This window comes from Phasianus colchicus, chromosome 5 (assembly GCF_987193195.1).
Source record: "Phasianus colchicus chromosome 5, bPhaCol1.hap1.1, whole genome shotgun sequence".
Taxonomy (NCBI): Eukaryota; Metazoa; Chordata; class Aves; order Galliformes; family Phasianidae; genus Phasianus; species Phasianus colchicus.
The window spans coordinates 6,597,244-6,614,072 of NC_143440.1; the positions used below are offsets into that span (position 1 = coordinate 6,597,244).

General features: G+C 39.4%; 1 protein-coding gene across 4 annotated transcripts in view; it reads left to right on the forward strand.

Moving 5' to 3' along the window:
• The first annotated feature begins 1,150 nt into the window (after positions 1-1,150).
• LOC116237891 (leucine zipper protein 2-like) overlaps positions 1,151-16,829 on the forward strand; it is a 169,964-nt gene continuing 154,285 nt past the window's right edge. Inside the window, exons 1-2 of one of the 4 annotated variants that reach the window (XM_090140241.1) lie at positions 1,151-1,308; positions 9,955-10,053. The gene's annotated coding sequence lies outside the window, so the exon portion shown is untranslated. Of the gene's footprint in view, positions 1,309-1,669; positions 1,925-2,026; positions 2,111-9,954; positions 10,054-16,829 lie in introns of those variants that run through there. The other 3 variants (XM_090140240.1, XM_090140243.1, XM_090140242.1) reach the window with 3 other exon arrangements.

Genomic DNA, 16,829 nt, shown 5'->3' on the forward strand with positions numbered 1-16,829 from the left:
TCAGGGGTCGGTGCTGGGTCCGGTCTTGTTCAACATCTTCATCAATGACCTTGATGAGGGGATAGTGGCCATCCTCAGCAACTTTGAACACCTGAAGGTTGTGCAGCCATTCAGCGAGACCTGGACAGACTGGAGAGCTGAGCAGTGAGAAACCAGGTGAGGTTTAACAAAAGCAAGTGTAGAGTCTTGCATCAAGGGAGGAATAAGTGCATGCACCAGTACTGGTTGGGGGATGACCTGCTAGAGAGGAGCTCTGCAGAGAGGGATCTGGGTGTCCTTGTTGATGACAAGTTGGCCATGAGCCAGCAGTGTGCCCTTGCCACTGGCATGCTGGAGTGCATTAAAAAGAGCGTGGCCAGCATGTCGAGGGAGGTGATCCTCCCCCTCTACTCTGCCCTGGTAAGGCCTCATCTGGAGTACTGTGTCCAGTTCTGGGCTCCCCAGTACAAAAAAGACAGATCTCTTGGAAAGAGTCCAGCAGAGGGCCACAAAGATGGTGAAGGGCCTGGAGCATCTCCCCTATGAAGAAAGGCTAAGTGAACTGGGTCTGTTTAGCCTTGAGAAAAGAAGACTGAGAGGAGACCTGATCCAGGTCTATAAATATCTAAGGTGTGGGGGGCAGAGTGGTGAGGCCAGACTCTTTTCAGCAGTGTGTGGAGACAGGACAAGGGGAAATGGCCAGAAGCTGAAGCATAGGAAGTTCCGCACCAATGTGCGCAAGAACTTCTTTACGGTGAGGGTGACGGAGCACTGGAACAGGCTGCCCAGGGAGGTTGTGGAGTCTCCTTCTCTGGAGATAGTCAAGACCTGCCTGAACACCTACTTGTGCGACCTGGTGTAGGGAACCTGCTTTGGCAGGGGGGTTGGACTCGATGATCTCTGGAGGTCCCTTCCAACCCCTACGATTCTGTGACTCTGTGATTCTGTGACATCCTATTTCAACTGCCAAACACTCTGAGACATCATCATGGTGATGTTTTCTGCTTCAAATCTCAGATGCGTGGAGAAAGAGCAAAATCTTGTACTGCTGATGCATGGCTGAGATTGTGGAAGTAAAGCTGCAAGTTCCAAGGCACTGATAACAGGGTAGCAAGCTAATAAATTAGCTTCTGGAATCTACTTGTATTATGACTTGTCTGTTGAATGCTAAGATGTCTTGTAGGGCTATACAGTACTGAAATACATCATTCAAAATTTCAGCACAGCAAGGAAAGCTGTGCATTGTATGCACTGTGTTACTAAAAGGAATTTGTAAGTAAATATGGAAATGCTGCACCATCTTGTACCTAATATATACAAATTACGTAGGTAAGTTATTCTGTAAATAATTGTTTAACTTTCATGCATTTAGTTGTGGCATTGTACCCAAAGATATTTTTGCAGAATGTCAAATATAGTCATCTAATTTCTAGAAAGATGATTACAGAGGTAAGAAAGTCTTACATACCTGCTGAAGTCACCTTATCTTTACTCAAATGTTGTAGTTTATGTTAATCTTGTTTTTATGAATGAAGCTAGAATAATTATAGGGTGTCTACTTGAGCAGTGGCTCTTGGACTTTCTTGTACGACAGAACTGATTGCTGCCCTGCTCTTTCCTTGGTTCAGACTCTTTGGTTAAACCCAAGCCAAGAAGATCTTCAGCTGCAGCAATAAAGTTTCCAGCTTTCTTTATTTCTGACTCCCCCATGGTGAACATCACCATTAGTCTTCCCGAAAGAAGCGCACAGCAATGCTGTGCCTCTAGCTGAACAAACATAACCCACCTATAATAACTGTTGAGTCTTTGCAAGAAGTAGGATGTTGCAGTAGGCATTAACGAGGTATCAGGTTGTGACGTGAGAGGACCCCTGCTGTGTTGTAATAGGCGATAATGGGGTATCGGTTGTGACGCGATAGGCCCTCCCCCGCTTTGTGAGTAACGTGTGAGTAATGTGTGACACATGCTTAAGGGGCATAAGCGAAACGGGATGTGTATTTAAGGGGTTGTCGTGCCTTAATAAATTGCCATTTGCTTCTCCATCATATTGGTGTCAGTGTTGCTATGGCCCTAGCGAATGCAGATCGCTAGCCCCCTGGTGGTGCGGCCTCAGACATGGTGGTTGCCGGAGGTAACAGTAGGACCAAGGCATAATAAAGTGCCAAAGTTAATTACCTGCTAAGGCTATTCATGCAGCAAGAGGGTTTGTGCAGTTAATTAGAGTTTTATTCATAAGCATTATTTGTTTTAGGAGGGGAGTGAATACTTGTATTTCTTAGTCCTGAATGCCTGTGGATTGGAATCCTGTTTATCTGGATAAAATTTTTAAAGACATATTGAATGAGATTTTTTGCTAACAGATGTTAAGACACCTGTTCAGAAAAAAAAAAGTGAATGCACCAACTATGTGTACTCACTGCAAATACACAGCATACTAATATTTAGCTGCTTTTAGAGCAGAGTTCATTGTACAAAATATCTCAATATTTTCTCTCCTGAAGATTTTGTGTGCTAAACCTGTCTTTGTTCCCTTAAAGGGTAATGAGAGGAAAAGGACAGGTATCTGAGCCCAGAAGATTGCAATTGATTTCTTGAGGTCAGGGCAGGAATCAAACCTTCACCTAAACTTATTACTTACTATCAGGGCACCTGCTCTCTCAATTCCAGATAGTTATCATCTCCCACTTCATGGATTATTTCTTAGCTTTCCTTGAAAGCTATCATTCTCTGTAGCTTGAAAAGATTTTGAGAAAATGAGTGTTGAAATAAAAGTTTAATTACTGTTCAGTTAAATCTGGTAATGACCCATTGTCAATTTGAACAGGTTGTTTTTAAATATGCATGGCAGATACAGCTCCATTTTTTGTGAACTGACAGACATGGAGTCAGTGAGTTGGAAGAAATGACCTTTTGAGGTCTGTTTCCAGCTACATTCCTCTTTAAGACTCTTTTTGGCAAATATTTAAAACAACTTTTGAGAAGATGGAGTAATCATGGCAACTGAGTCTTTTTGATATCTTGCAAAAGCAAACCAAGGAGGGCTGCGCATCAGGAAAGTGCAAAGAGCAGAGCGTCCTTGTCTGGGAGGTTATGGCAGATACAGTTTTTTAAATCCTAAATTTTTATTGACAAATATTTGGTCTTTTTTTTTCTTTTTGTAAGCCTTGTTAAGCAGGGCTTGCAGTATGTCTGATGAACAAAAAGAGAGTTGTCACAGAAACTGATGGATGATGCTTCTGTTCTCATACTGGAAAATGGAGTTTGTGATGAGGACAATTCTGAGCTGGTTTTGGTTCTGTGATAGAGCTTTCTGTTCTAACACTTTTGCCTTTTAATGACATAAGCATGCAAAAAGCACTAAATAATACTGAGAACTTGACATGATCTTCACTCTACTGTTCTTAGGGATGAATAGATGAGCTTTGTGTATTTCTTCCACCTTTAGAGTTTTGCAGACTCAGAAGAATGTGGGAATGTAGGCTACAATACTCTTCCAACATCTTTGTTTAATTTGCAAAATGCTCATGATCATCTGCTAAAAAAAAAAAAAAAAAAAAAAAAAGGCTAGCTCTTGACTGCTTGATATTCTATATGTTGCCAGTTGAGTAGGAAATGACAGATGACTGATCAGTAAGGAAGGTTTCCTTGATGTGCAGTGAGCTAATTAAGTTGGCTACCTTCATACTGACTCTCCATTCAAACTTAGTGTGTAGAAAGAATAATGATGTGGGATCTACTCAGGAAGCAATGAAATTGGTGGAAGTTTTTATTATAGCAACTATGCTTCTATATCAATAAAGGGTCTGTTCTGATCGTGCTTATATTTTACAGATCACCTTATTTGTACTGGGAAAGTGTCTCTATTTTATGGCTTTCCTCAGTACCCATTCTTTTCTCAACTCTTGTATTCCTCAGTACATGTACTGTCAGATCCACACCGATCTAGACATAGTGAGTTGCATTTTAGTTTTGACTCTCAACTTCACCTTCCCTGTGTGAGAGTTTTTAGACTGGCAATGCTGTCCTCAGCTCACTGGTAGGAATGGAAGAATGGTTGGGGAGCACAAAGCTGGCTTCTCTCAGAAGCTCTTATTTAGGGGGAGGCATATGAACCAAGAGGAGCCTAGTACAGTTGAGTTTCCTTTTGTAGAAACTCTTTGTGGACCGGGATAGTTGCTTAGACTTTTACTCAGCGGCTTTACTGTGAGCTTTTGTGAAGGGTTCTTGGGCTCCCTCATGTACATCCTGCATATCAAGCTGGCAGGTTTTTGCTAGGGTGGGCCTTAATGAAATGCTGAGAGTGGGTACCAGCAGGGAGAAGGAGATTTGAATTAGAAAGTTCTGTAGAACAGAGAATGATTGGAAGCAATATACTTTTTTTTTTTTTTTCTCCCCTGAAAGAAAGCCATTTATTTTGTATGTTATTCCCCCTGAGAATTGAGGAATCCATTCAGGGAATTATAAATAAGATTGAGCAACCTATAAAATACATTACTTAAGTAGAAATCAGAAATGAACGTGATTTAAGCACTTTGCTCAGCTAGTGCTTGGAAGTACTATATATAGCATATAGAGATGTGCACTTATGAATGCAAACATGCATATTAAAAAACAAAATAAAAGCACTGAGCCAAATGGCTAGTTTAAGTGGGCAACTAGAGGAAACCGAAAACATTGCAGGCTCAAGAGGAGAAGAAAAACACAGAAAGCAGAGGTGAAAGACAAAAGGAAAGTTGCAGAAAAGGTTATGGTAAATAATAAGAAATTATAAGCAAGAAAAGGTCAATGGAGAAGAAGGCTAGGCCTCTTTGATAGCAGCAGTAATTTATTGACCAAAGAAGGCAGAGTGCTAAGAAATTAAATGAATTCTGTTGCAGTGCTTGCAGAGGAGAACCAGGGTGAGATGCCAGAACCAGTCATAAATTTTCTGGGAGTGCAGAGCAGTAGTGGATAAAATAGGGGTTGTGCCAAAATAGGTGCTCTAAAAATTAGTGTCTTATCCAGAGAGCTAGCTAGATTGCATGGCTGAAGGTTGCAAGTCTGTCTACATCAGAGCTGTGCCTAACACTGCCAAGGAAACTTCTGTCTTCCATTTACCGTCTCCTGTTTTCATTCAAAAGATGATTTATTTTCTCATTAAATAATCTTGTATCATGTACATCAGCAATATCAGAAAACTGAACAAATGGTATGCTACATATTATCCTCGTTAGATCAGGAGGTGTGACATCTTTATATGTATATTTATACTTTTATACATAGGTATGTCTATATATATTGTGTGTATATATATAATGTACATATATAAAAGTGAAAAAATTGTATGCATGTGGGCTAAACCCAGGATTTTAATAGCAGTGGTATGAGGAATCTTATCTCAAACACCCTGGGAATGTTGGTTCTCATCACCTATTACTTTCTTAGGTAATGCAAACTTTACTCTTCTGTGAATGAAATGTGACATTATGTTGGGAACTGAACTTGATGGCAGTGTGATGGGAACTTGGTACTTTGTCTTGCTGATGCTGAACAGCTTATTTTTTAAGTTGAAGCTTAAACTTTTGACCCTTGCAATGTAAAGAACTGTGTTCCTGCCAGTCATCTGGAGTTGACAGAGCTGGTGCAAGGCTAGGGATGCCATAGGAAATGAATCATACAGTGAGAAATTGTATTACCCTCTGGGTATGGCTGTTTTCAATGACTATATTAACTGAAGCAAGGCTTTAGGAGTTTACAGTCTATCCTCTGTGTCCATTGATATAGGATGACTCTCACAGTAATAGATCTCCTCCTTGGAATAAGAGGAACAGAGTTTGTCCTTGCTTTTAAAACTGATTTTTTCTAATGGCTTTCTTGTTTCACACAGGTTGTATTTAATGATTACTAAATAGTTGCAGCAGAGGAAGATTAGGAAGCAGTTTTTCCTTTGGTGGCACTTTTGTGTTTGGCGAATCTTCTTCCCACCCTATTTTTCTTTTCTTTCTTGGATTTTCTCATCTCTCTTTGTTTTCTTTCCTCTCTGTCCTTTTTGGCCTGTTCACTTCCCCTGCCCCTTATCTGTTCTGCTGACTGGAACATCTGGAGAGCTACTTTTAATCAGTGAGGAATTGATAAGTAAAATGCAGGCTGCTCTCTGCAAAAATCAGAGAGATGCATATTTGCATGTGCTATGAAGGAGAGTTGCTGGGAAGTCTGTGAGTGCTATTTCAGTCGCTTAAATAAATGCAGCTTTGTGTACAGCTAAAAAATGATTTGAATTTCCTTCTGGCCACTGGGAAGGGGGGAGAGGGGGGAGTGTTTCACTGTTTCTTCCCCCAGGAGCAGCTGAAAGACCATAGTATTTAATATTTCAACTTTCTCATCACAGCTGCTTAGTAGCTCTTATCCAAAATAGCATCAATCAAATATATTATTTTCAGCAAGGAAAGATTTAGTCCATCTCCAGTTTCTGAGCTCAGAGCTTCAATTTAGTTTCGACAGCACTGATTGGGAAGCTGCTGCCACACCATGTACTAATGTCAGTCACCCACTCAGTTCATTCTCTGACCTGACAAGGTTGGAGCTCTGCTGTGTGCCTGTGTTACCAGAGCACTGCTGGTTTTCATTCCAAGGTGCTGGACTGAAGAGCAAACCATGCTTGGAGAAGGAATATTCTGTTTTGTTCCAGTGCAAAAGTTGTTGCCTCACTCACGTCCCTAAGGAAGTTACTGGGTACTAATTAACTCAAAAAAAGTTTAGTATATGGGTCAACTGAAATAAAAACCTGAGAGGATGGCTCACATCTCACTTGCAATTTCAATATAAGAGACTTGAGGGAGTTGACCTGTAAGAAGGAAGACGTGTCTTCAACACCAGACTAAGTACATCCTACCATAATACCAACTTCTCTTCCTTAGAAAAAGTGCTTATCCACTTGCAGGCTCTTAACTTTTCATGTTAAGCTGTAATGGTGTTGGGCAGTGTCAGCATATGATATTGCTAATGTGTTGCCTGATTTTTTCGAGGTTGCCACATGCAGTAATGAATAGAATAATCCCTCTACCTGTTTAATTCTTAGAGCGTTTTGTGAGACTTAATTATTTAAGCCCTGATGCATTGCAATAATTTTTTTTTTTTTTTTTTTTTTTGCAGATTCAGGTGTTGAGCATATCAGTTGATAATTTCCTTCACTTTTGTGTAGAATCTCAATTTTTTTTTTTTTTTTCAGTGAAGGCATCACAGAAGTGTTAAACATATTACTGTGTAATGATGGAAGCATTCTTTAAGGTTAATCCTATATTTGAACGCCTCAGTAATGATACTACTTATGTAGTAAGGAGCTTCAAAGCAAGTCCATTTATCTCTGGAATTGTCATTTTAATGACAGTAAGCAGAAGAGCAGAGAGGGAATATTTAGGAGAAATCCCAGCTTGGGATGGCATATCCAATAAGTCTTTTAAAGCTAGTGATAACTACTTTTGTTTAATGGTGCCAGAAAAGAAAATTGAGATACTGATTAACAATTTGGCAGGGTTCTACTAAGTATTGCATGGTGCTGGAATTTTCTGTGTGCCAGCTCCTTTCGAATCTGCTTAATGAACAAGCTTTGATTAATGAACAGGGTTATTTTATTAATATAATAAGTGGGTCTTTCACCTCTGTCCCCTTTTTCTTCAGCTTTGCTGGTCTTAGTTCCCTGGGTGGATGTTGTGTGCCGATAGCATTGAGTGAGGACAGCAGAAAACTTGTTCAGAAGCAGAATTTTCCAAGAGTATTACTAGGTTGATGTGAATTTGCTGTGAGCAGAATTGAAGAAGAATATTACTGAGCAAAATTTGAGCAATGCAGTGTCTTTCTGACAGTGGTTTTCAGTTGTGTATAAGGATGTAAAAGAAGCATGCCTGCTGGGAGTTGAACTGAGATTAGTGTGTGCTCATCTTCTCAACACAACTGCAGCAAAAATGCATCATCAGTACTTATATAATAAGTCTAAATATGGATGTAACAATTCTGATGGGCACTGAATAATGTGTCAGAATAACTGAAATCCTCAGCAGTAGTGCTGGATTTGGATGGCCTAATTTTCACTAAAATTTTACAGTTGATATTTCTTTTCAAACTAGATCTGCTTAGAGAGATGCATCTACATTGGAATTAGGCATGTGATATTTTTTTTTAATAGGTTTTCTGCTACCCTAAGCAACTCTGAGAACATCAGTTGAAGTGGGGAGCTTTCTTCAACTACAATTTGTACTAATCATGGTACTTATACTGAAAGTATGTGAATACACAGCTGGCTGGGTCACTTTCTAGTTGTACATAGCATGCTTCAATCTCTTCCACTGTTATTTTAAAGGAAGCACTGTTATTTAAAGGAAGTTAGAATTGTACAAGAGAGAAATAATGTGGTGTGCATCCCTCATAACATAATAGTGATACCTAAGGGTTGTTGTGTGTTGCTTTCCACCATCTTGCACTTGCAGGATTTTCTTGGCAGACTATCCCATGTGGTTACCAATACCAGTATGCTTAGGAGGCACCATTTGATTAATGAACACTGATTTTGAGTTATTCATTAGACTTCTTCCCTTTGAGACTGTCCTAATTATCTAAATGAACAGGCTCTCCTATCAGTACACAGACAGATTGTGATATTTTAAAAACAAAAATAGGATGAAAAGGATGCTAATCATGTTCAAATAACTAGTGAAAGAATGGCAGACTGTTCAGGATGTTTTACTTTTGGGACACTTTGTTCCACATAGCTCTTCTATTTTGCATGGCTTATACATAAGATCTGTTTAACATGGTGTGGAATTTGATGTATGTGAGTCATGTCCTAGAAAGGCTTTTGCAATCATCAGTTGAAACTGAGAGCAAAGAATTCATTGCCTTGCTCTTCATTAGACTGAGGAAGGTAATCATCTTTTAATGACTTATATCCTTGGTTTTATCTCTATTTGGGGCTGGAAGATAGACAAGATATTTTTGAGATGTTACCCACCACCTTTCTACCATTAATGCTGCAAAAACAGTACAGTATTTGCTGTACCAAACATGGTTAGAAGAAGAGCAGGGAACTGCTCTCATTTCAGCTTTTCTTCAATCAGTTGCATTGAGGTACAGAATGTATACTGTGGAAAAACTTTAACAGTCTCAAGAACAATGAGGAGACAGAGGAGTGAGCCGGGAGGCAGTAGCAATTAACCTAAATTTCTCCATTAAAAATAATATTTAAAAAAAGCCCTGTGAAACTGGCTTCAATCTGGAGTAGCAATATCCAATAAATGGAGAAATGCATCACTGGTTCCAAATATGCTTTAATAAGCTTCTGATAATCTGGAGAGATGGTTAGTGCTGAGATGTGGGGTTTGGGGGGGTTGGGGAGGATGGGCAGCATCAACATCAGCATGCTGTTTGCATCCCACCAGAGAGATGTAACCCTGATCAGCTCCAGATAAAAAAGCCCACTTCCATTTCCATAGCCATTTTTCAGGCTTCACTGAGTGGTCAGTGATGAGTCTTTGTGGTCTGAAAAATTAAGAAGTGCTTCATACCTTACCGGTGTTCAAACTGCTTGTACAGTCTGTACTTCTTATTTAGTTTGTTGGTTTCCCTGCTTTGAGAAACATATCCCAATATTTAAAAAAAGGCTTTTTTTTTCCCACTCTATTTCTTTTTTTTTGTTAGGTATGTCTACCTCTTTCTAGACTATGGAAAATACAGGACAGCAGGTACAGTGTGCTTACGTGCATCAAAAGAATCATAAGAGAAACAGAATGATAGAATCTTAGAATGGTTTGGGTTGGGAAGGACCTTTAAGGTCATCTAGTGCTATAGGCAGGGATACCTCTCCTTAGACCTGGTTGCTCAAAGCCCCATGCAGATAGTCCAGTTATGTTTATCAGAATTTGATGTCTTGCCTATAATGTTTTTTGGGGATTATCAAAATGAGAAATATTTAATTGATGTTTTCTTACCTTGTTTTTCCATCAGTTCTTCTGGACTGAGCAGGAGCCCTTTTGCAGCCTCCCTAGATGTTGAATCATTATCATAATAATAACTGGAAGCTGATGGCTTCCCTTGGTGACCGGGGTAAGTATCAGGAAGTCTGTACATTCTGGCTTCAGTTTTCTGGGTCTCTCCAAGACATGCTTGAAAACAACATGATAATGATCTGAATTGCTCCTTTCCTCTCTGTGTAGCTTGGCTTTTGATCATTACAACTAAGAGTGAAAGGAAACTGTCATGTTAATTTGGAAAGGCAGAAATACCATAGATGAAGAATGGTACATCTCTATGGAGTTTCTTTTTAAAGTGTGCTTTAAAAAGACATACTCAAAAACTTTATATATATATTTTTTTTAAACGGTGTTCTTATAAAATAATAGATAAATAAATGTTTGGATGGGTCATTGAATTAATTTCCTTTTATCCTCATGGTCCCTGATACTGTAGATCATTCTGACTACTTGAGAAAGGACTAAATGAGATGGCAAAGACTGCAGGAACTTAAGAACTGAAGATTCTCCTCAGTGATCCTACCACTATGCTAAGTAATCATGATGGATGCTCACCAGCCCTCATACACTTACACTGTAACAGATCCGTTATCCTCAAGTACTAGGTCTTATTCAGAAACCTGACTACATTTTACTTTAATTTTCCTCTGATGCAGTACCTTGCCAATGAAATTCATATCATTAGTTGGGTTTATGGACCAGCAGCCTCTCTCCTAAGGCCAGAAATAAATCTTTTTCACTTGATCTTCTGCAATTTGGCTTTGAACTGTTTGAATGTATTCAATGAATGCTGGCAATGGAGATGATTGATCATCCGGTTTCTATTTTGATTCTGGGGGTTGTTAGTGAAGTAGTTAAAAAAAGACTGGTATGCTAAGAAATTATTCCAGTATTCCATTGTTAATATGGCAGGTATACAAGTAAAAATTAATGGCAGCAGCTTTCTACGAATGTTAATGCATGATAATTAAATTAATGGCTCGAACATCTATATTTCTTTGAGTTCTAATTATTGCCCAAAGCATAGAAGCTTAAGAACAGGAAGTTTATTTTCCCTGTCTGTACTCAGTCCTCAATACATGTGTATCAGATCAAATTTATCTCACTAAATAAGCAAAGATGCAAGACTGTTTTGAAGGGCTTAATGTTGAACATGAATCCCTCTTAGGCTGTCTGCTAAATGCCTCTGCTAACTGCTGTAGTCTTCAAAGCTAAAGCGTTGTCTCAGAGATACTCATGGTACTCCATAAACAAAAAACAAAGTTTAGAAGTCTTAGAGATGAATTAAGTACTGTGAAAAGTCTTAACAAGTCTTAAAACTTAAATGAGATTTTCTCTGAAACTGCACTTGAATGGTTTCTTTGAAAGCCTGTTTAAGAAATCTCTTTGTGGATTGTGTGTGGATTGCATTTTCCAGCAATCCTAGCCTTCACATTCAGTAATATGAATTAGCTGCACCTTGCAGCATCTTTCATCATACATGTGTTTGCAGTGGCAAAAAGTGGCATAGTCTGTGAGCTTCAGCAGCCTATGGATAATTGTATCTTTGTGGGTGAATGTCCAAAATTGAGCTTTTGACAGACCAAGCTCTAGTCAGCTGCAACTAGTTATGGACTGATGGTCAACTTTGATAACACCTGAACTAAAACAAATTTTTGATGTGGTACTCATGATGGAGAAGTGAGACAGTAGTCAGAGGCTGGCTGTGTGCTGTACTTCTGAACCTCAGCTGTTGGATGTCTGGGGACCCAGAAAGATGAAGACAGTGACTGGAGGAAAAGCAATAAGAACACGTGGTGGAGCTTAATGATGGGGGATGCTCAGGGACTTCTGTGGGTGAAATCCCAGTAACAGTGAAGAGATACGTGGTGTGAGCCAATGTGTTTTTCTACCTGACCTTGCTGGTTCTACAGTAGTGAAATGAAGAATGTAATGCTTCAGGAGGAGAAGTATGGAGAATATGAGTGAGTGTTAAACAGTAAAGTGGAATAAAACTGATCTCAATGGCTCTGTAATAAATCCCCGAATCCGCATTGGCAATGGACTGCCACATTCTGTGCCACCTTTGACAGCAATGCCCAGACTTGTGGGTTCTTAAGGTTGCATGAAATGCATAGCAGGCCTCTTAGTGTAATGGAAAAAAAAAGTCACATTGCTTGCTTCGTGCACGTGTCATAGGGAAAGCTGAGAGTGGAGTCCATAAGGAGTTTGACATGTGCTAGGTTATTCTCTTGTGGTGCTGCTGAAAAGCTGCTTGGTTGCTTGGTTCAGAAGTTGTCAACACCATAAGCTACCTCCAAGTCTGCATCAATAGCTGCATAAATTAGGCTCTGATCTAGCCACATAGAGATTGCAAAGGCTACTGGGTGCAGAGAGTTTCACTATGTATACTGGTCTACAAATATCCCAATTCATATGCAGTTAGCAGTGAAGCAAAACCGGATTTTCTTAATTAGATTCAATGTTAAGATTTAGTTTTACATTTCTTGAAAGACAAGAGGAATATGTGCCAAAACAAAAGCTTAGTTGCTGTAGGAAAAAAAAAGTCAGCATTGCAATGAGTTTTTAAAAAATAATGTCACCCATAGATGGTCCTACTAATCTTCTGATACGTGGTTCTGAGAACAGCTGTAAGGAAAAAGAGTGACTGGGGTTTTTATCTCAGTTCTAGTTACCAGTTAAAGTAACTACAAGATAAAGGCATTTGGATGGTATGGCAATGATAGTCATACTGACATCTGCTTGATCAGAACCTGCACTAGATACTACAGACTTGATTTGGTAAGCAGACCATGAATTCTCTTAAACGCTATATTGATTTAAAATACATACTATTGCAAATAGGATGAGGCTAGGATTATTACCACCACCACTTTATAAAATGCATCATGGACTGTCACAGCTGTATTTGGACTTCATTTTTCTACATCATTAAGGTTACAGAAGCTGAAAAATCTTATTTTATTTAGAAATGGAGATCAATTGAATATAAATGCTAACATCAGCAAAATAAAGTACCTTTTGAGGTTCTGAACAGACACACAATTTCATGATGCATCTTTATTTCATTAATGCTTTGTGTTACTGATGTTGTCATTAGCAACAAATGCCCAAAAGCTGCTTAGAGCAGAAGGTCAAGGGATGCTCTGAGCAGTTTAAGTATCCTTACATTTCTTAAAAAAAAAAAAAAAAAAAAAGCTTTTATTGTTTCTCCAACACTAAATAACCATATACTGACATGATGAAAGAACCAAAGCAGACTTACTGTATGTATTAGCTTTCCATTATTGTTTATATTAGCTTTCCATTATTGCTGTCAGTGTATTCTTCCATGTAGCTATCAGCATGAGAGGTAATGGCCTTGAGTTGCGCCGCAGGAGGTTCGTGCTCGATATTAGGAACTACGTCTTCTCAGAAAGAGTGGTGATGCAGTGGCACAGGCTGCCCGGGGAGGTGGAGGAGACACTGTCCCCAGGGCTGTTCCAGAACCTTGGAGATGTGGCACTGAGGGACATGGTCAGTGGGCATGGTGAGGGGTGGGCTGGGGTCAAACTCAATGATCTAAGAGATCTTTTCCAGCCTTTGTGGATTTTTTGGCTCTGCTGGGAGTCTGGCATTGCGTAGGAGCTTTCATTGCTGTTATTTTTATGCTGTAGTACATGATAGACTATGTGTCATGTGTAGTACTAAGTATATGTTATTGGCTCTGTACGAAAAACTCATATTTGTTACACTCTCCTAACGTCCAGGGTCAGTGACTTCACCACCTACCTTCCTTGGGAGCCCATTCCAGTGCCCAACCAATCTTCCAGAAAAGTTCGATTTCCCAGTGTCCAACCTGAATCTCCCCTGATGCAGCTTGAGGCCATTTCCTCTAGCCCTATGACTAGAATGAGCTACGAAAACAAATTTGGTCAGATATACATAATATCAGTCAATCGTAGACTGACAGATGAGCTGAAAAACACTGTGGGAGCTGATTTGCTTTTGCTGAGCTTCTTTGTTAAAACTGCATATTAAAATGTCAGAATTAATAATTTGAAAAAAAAATGTAATGAAAATTTATATCTTATTTTGTTATGGATTGAAATAGTTAAAGGAAGACTTGAAAATTGATGGTCTCTTATCCAAGGTGGGAAATGCATTTCCAAGCCAGCTGTGCTGAAGTACACTCAAAGAATATTTATTGTAAGGATGATAAAAATAGAGATTGACTGAAGTGGCAAAATTACAGCCTTCTAAATACGTAGATCTCAGTGGTCTGCAGACAGATGAACTGAAAGAAATAGAGGTAAAGAGGAGCGTTTGCTCAAAGATGCACAGCAAGGAAACTGCCAACTGCTCTGTCTCAAGGAATCTCATGCCCTGAGTCTCTGGAGTGTGGTGAAACTCTGTAAAGGTCTTGATTCTGCACACAGATAGCAACCACAGCGAGATACTGCAGTCATCTGAATGCAGCCTGATGCCTGCTCTGAGCAAGTTTGCCACTGATGTTGTCATACCTTGTGAGTCATCTGCGCTCCATGTGATGATGCACCTGACTGTCACATTGCCTGAGCATTTCCATTCTGCACTAGTGTTCTTTATATGCCTTCATCCAGCAGCTCAATTCTTGAGTTGTGAATTCCCTAGGCGTCCCAGTGATGACTCATGATAGTATGTGTGCATTCTTTTTATATAACTTCATTTTTATATAACTTCATTTCTAGAATGTATTTGGATACTGTATGTCACTAGAAGCCAAAAAAAAAAAAAAAAAAAAAAAGCCCCCATCTCAAAAAAGAAAAAAAAACCACACACCACTCAGCCACAACAAAAAGCAACACTTTCTTTTGCATCAAACTTGTTTAAAAAAAAATAGAAAACATGAAGTGACTTCTGCCATCGCTGCTTGTTCTCTCAAGGCAAGCTCACCCTTGTTTTATGTGTGAATTATTGAGTCAGCAGTGACTTTCATTCAATATTTGCCATTTATTTAAAGGAAATAGAGTATTCAAAGTACTGTGAGTGAAGAAAAACGTGATCTACTTCTTTAGGGAAAGGAAGAAATTCAGATGGACTCTGAGACAGCACATTGAAACTAACTTATTTTTATTTTTCCTGTTTAACTATAGTTAAAAAAAAAAAAAAAGTGATCATTGCATCTTTAGATTGCAGTTTGCAGATCTGAATTTATATACGGTTTATGAGATTTGAATAGGAAGTTAACATATGTTAAATTGTCACATATGGTTCACACTGTTGTAAAGAGGAATGGCCTCAAGTTGCACCAGGGGAGGGTCAGGTTGGATATTAGGAAAAATTTCTTCTCTGAAAGAATGGTGAGACATTGGCACAGGCTGCCCAGGGAGGTGGTGGAGTCACTGCCCTTGGAGGTGTTTCAGAACTGCATAGATGTGACACTGAGGGCTGTGGTTACTGAGCAGCATTGGTGGATGCTTGGACTGGATGATATTGGTGGACTTTTCCAACTTTAATGATTCTATAATAGTGTGATTCTGAGAAATCAAATAGAGTTAGTGTTTGTGGTCATGAGTGATTTGATCCAGCACTGCTGAAACCAAAGGCACATCTCCCATGGTTGCCAGTGCTTGAGCAGAGCTTCAAAGCATTCTTGTAGGCACCGCTTCAATGTGATCCTGACTGATAAATTGAAAATAAAATACTGAAATAAAATCCTCTTAAGGAAGTATAAGTTTGAACTGAGTGCTCTCACAGCCCAACAATGTTTGCTTTGTGACTATGATTGCTGCCACTGACGAAGAATGTGCAGATGTAGAAAGAGGAGTTGATTGCTTGTGGCAAATAAATGTTTCTGTGATGTGTAAGGATACATAACTGAGCCAGCACAGTGTATTCACTTTCAGGGAGCATAATTAATCTTCCATCTTGAATACTGGGCAGCAGCTTAAAGTTTGCAGTTGTTTCTGGGGACTTACTGAGTTTTTGGGTTGGCTGTTTGCAGTAGGTGGATGCAACTGCTGGAGAAGCTGAGAGTTGCTACTTAATTGCTCCAACTGCATTAGAAAAATTCATCACTACTTTTGAACAAACTGCTTTTGGAGGAGAAGCTGCTTATCGTGTCTGTGCAACAGCACATTGGTAAGACTAATCAGTAGTGAAATACACTGTTAAATAAAACCAATTAGAACCCATTAAAATATCACTTCACAAGGATAATCCTATTGGCATGTAAGTGATGATTGGTTTCTTTCTGAAGTGAAGCATTATTAGAAGGAATACAATTTTTTGGACGCTATTTTAAAGCCTTCAGCCTGTGCACACAGCATTTGCTTATGTTGGGATGGATGAGATGTATAGTTCTACCTACTGACCCATTCAACTTTTCTGCTACATTTGCAGTTAGATTCAAAATGAGGAATCTGGCATAGAGGGATGTCTTGCTAAGAGCGGTATGTGCTACACCAAGACAGGTTTGGGAACCTTGGCTCACATGCATGGGCTGCTCTTTGTGCGAATGTGAATGGATTTGGTATTGAATCTGGGTGAAGGTGATGTCTTCAGATGGTGGAACGTGTGATTTGGTATGCTTATGTTATGACTGAAAATTCAAACTTGCCACAAATGCTAGAAAATCTCATAGTTTTAAGTGGAGTGCCTCTACTGTGATATAATGCTAAATGTTCTTGTCTATCTTCTCAACAATATAATATAGAGAAGCTTTAATTGAATTACAGAATTGCTTGGGTTGGAGGGAACCTCAAACATCATCTAGTTCCCGCCACTGTATGGGCAGGGTTGCCTGGTCTGGTGGTTGGTGACCCTGCACATAGCAGGGGGGTTGAAACTGGATGATCACTGTGATCCTTTTTAACCCAGGCCATTCTA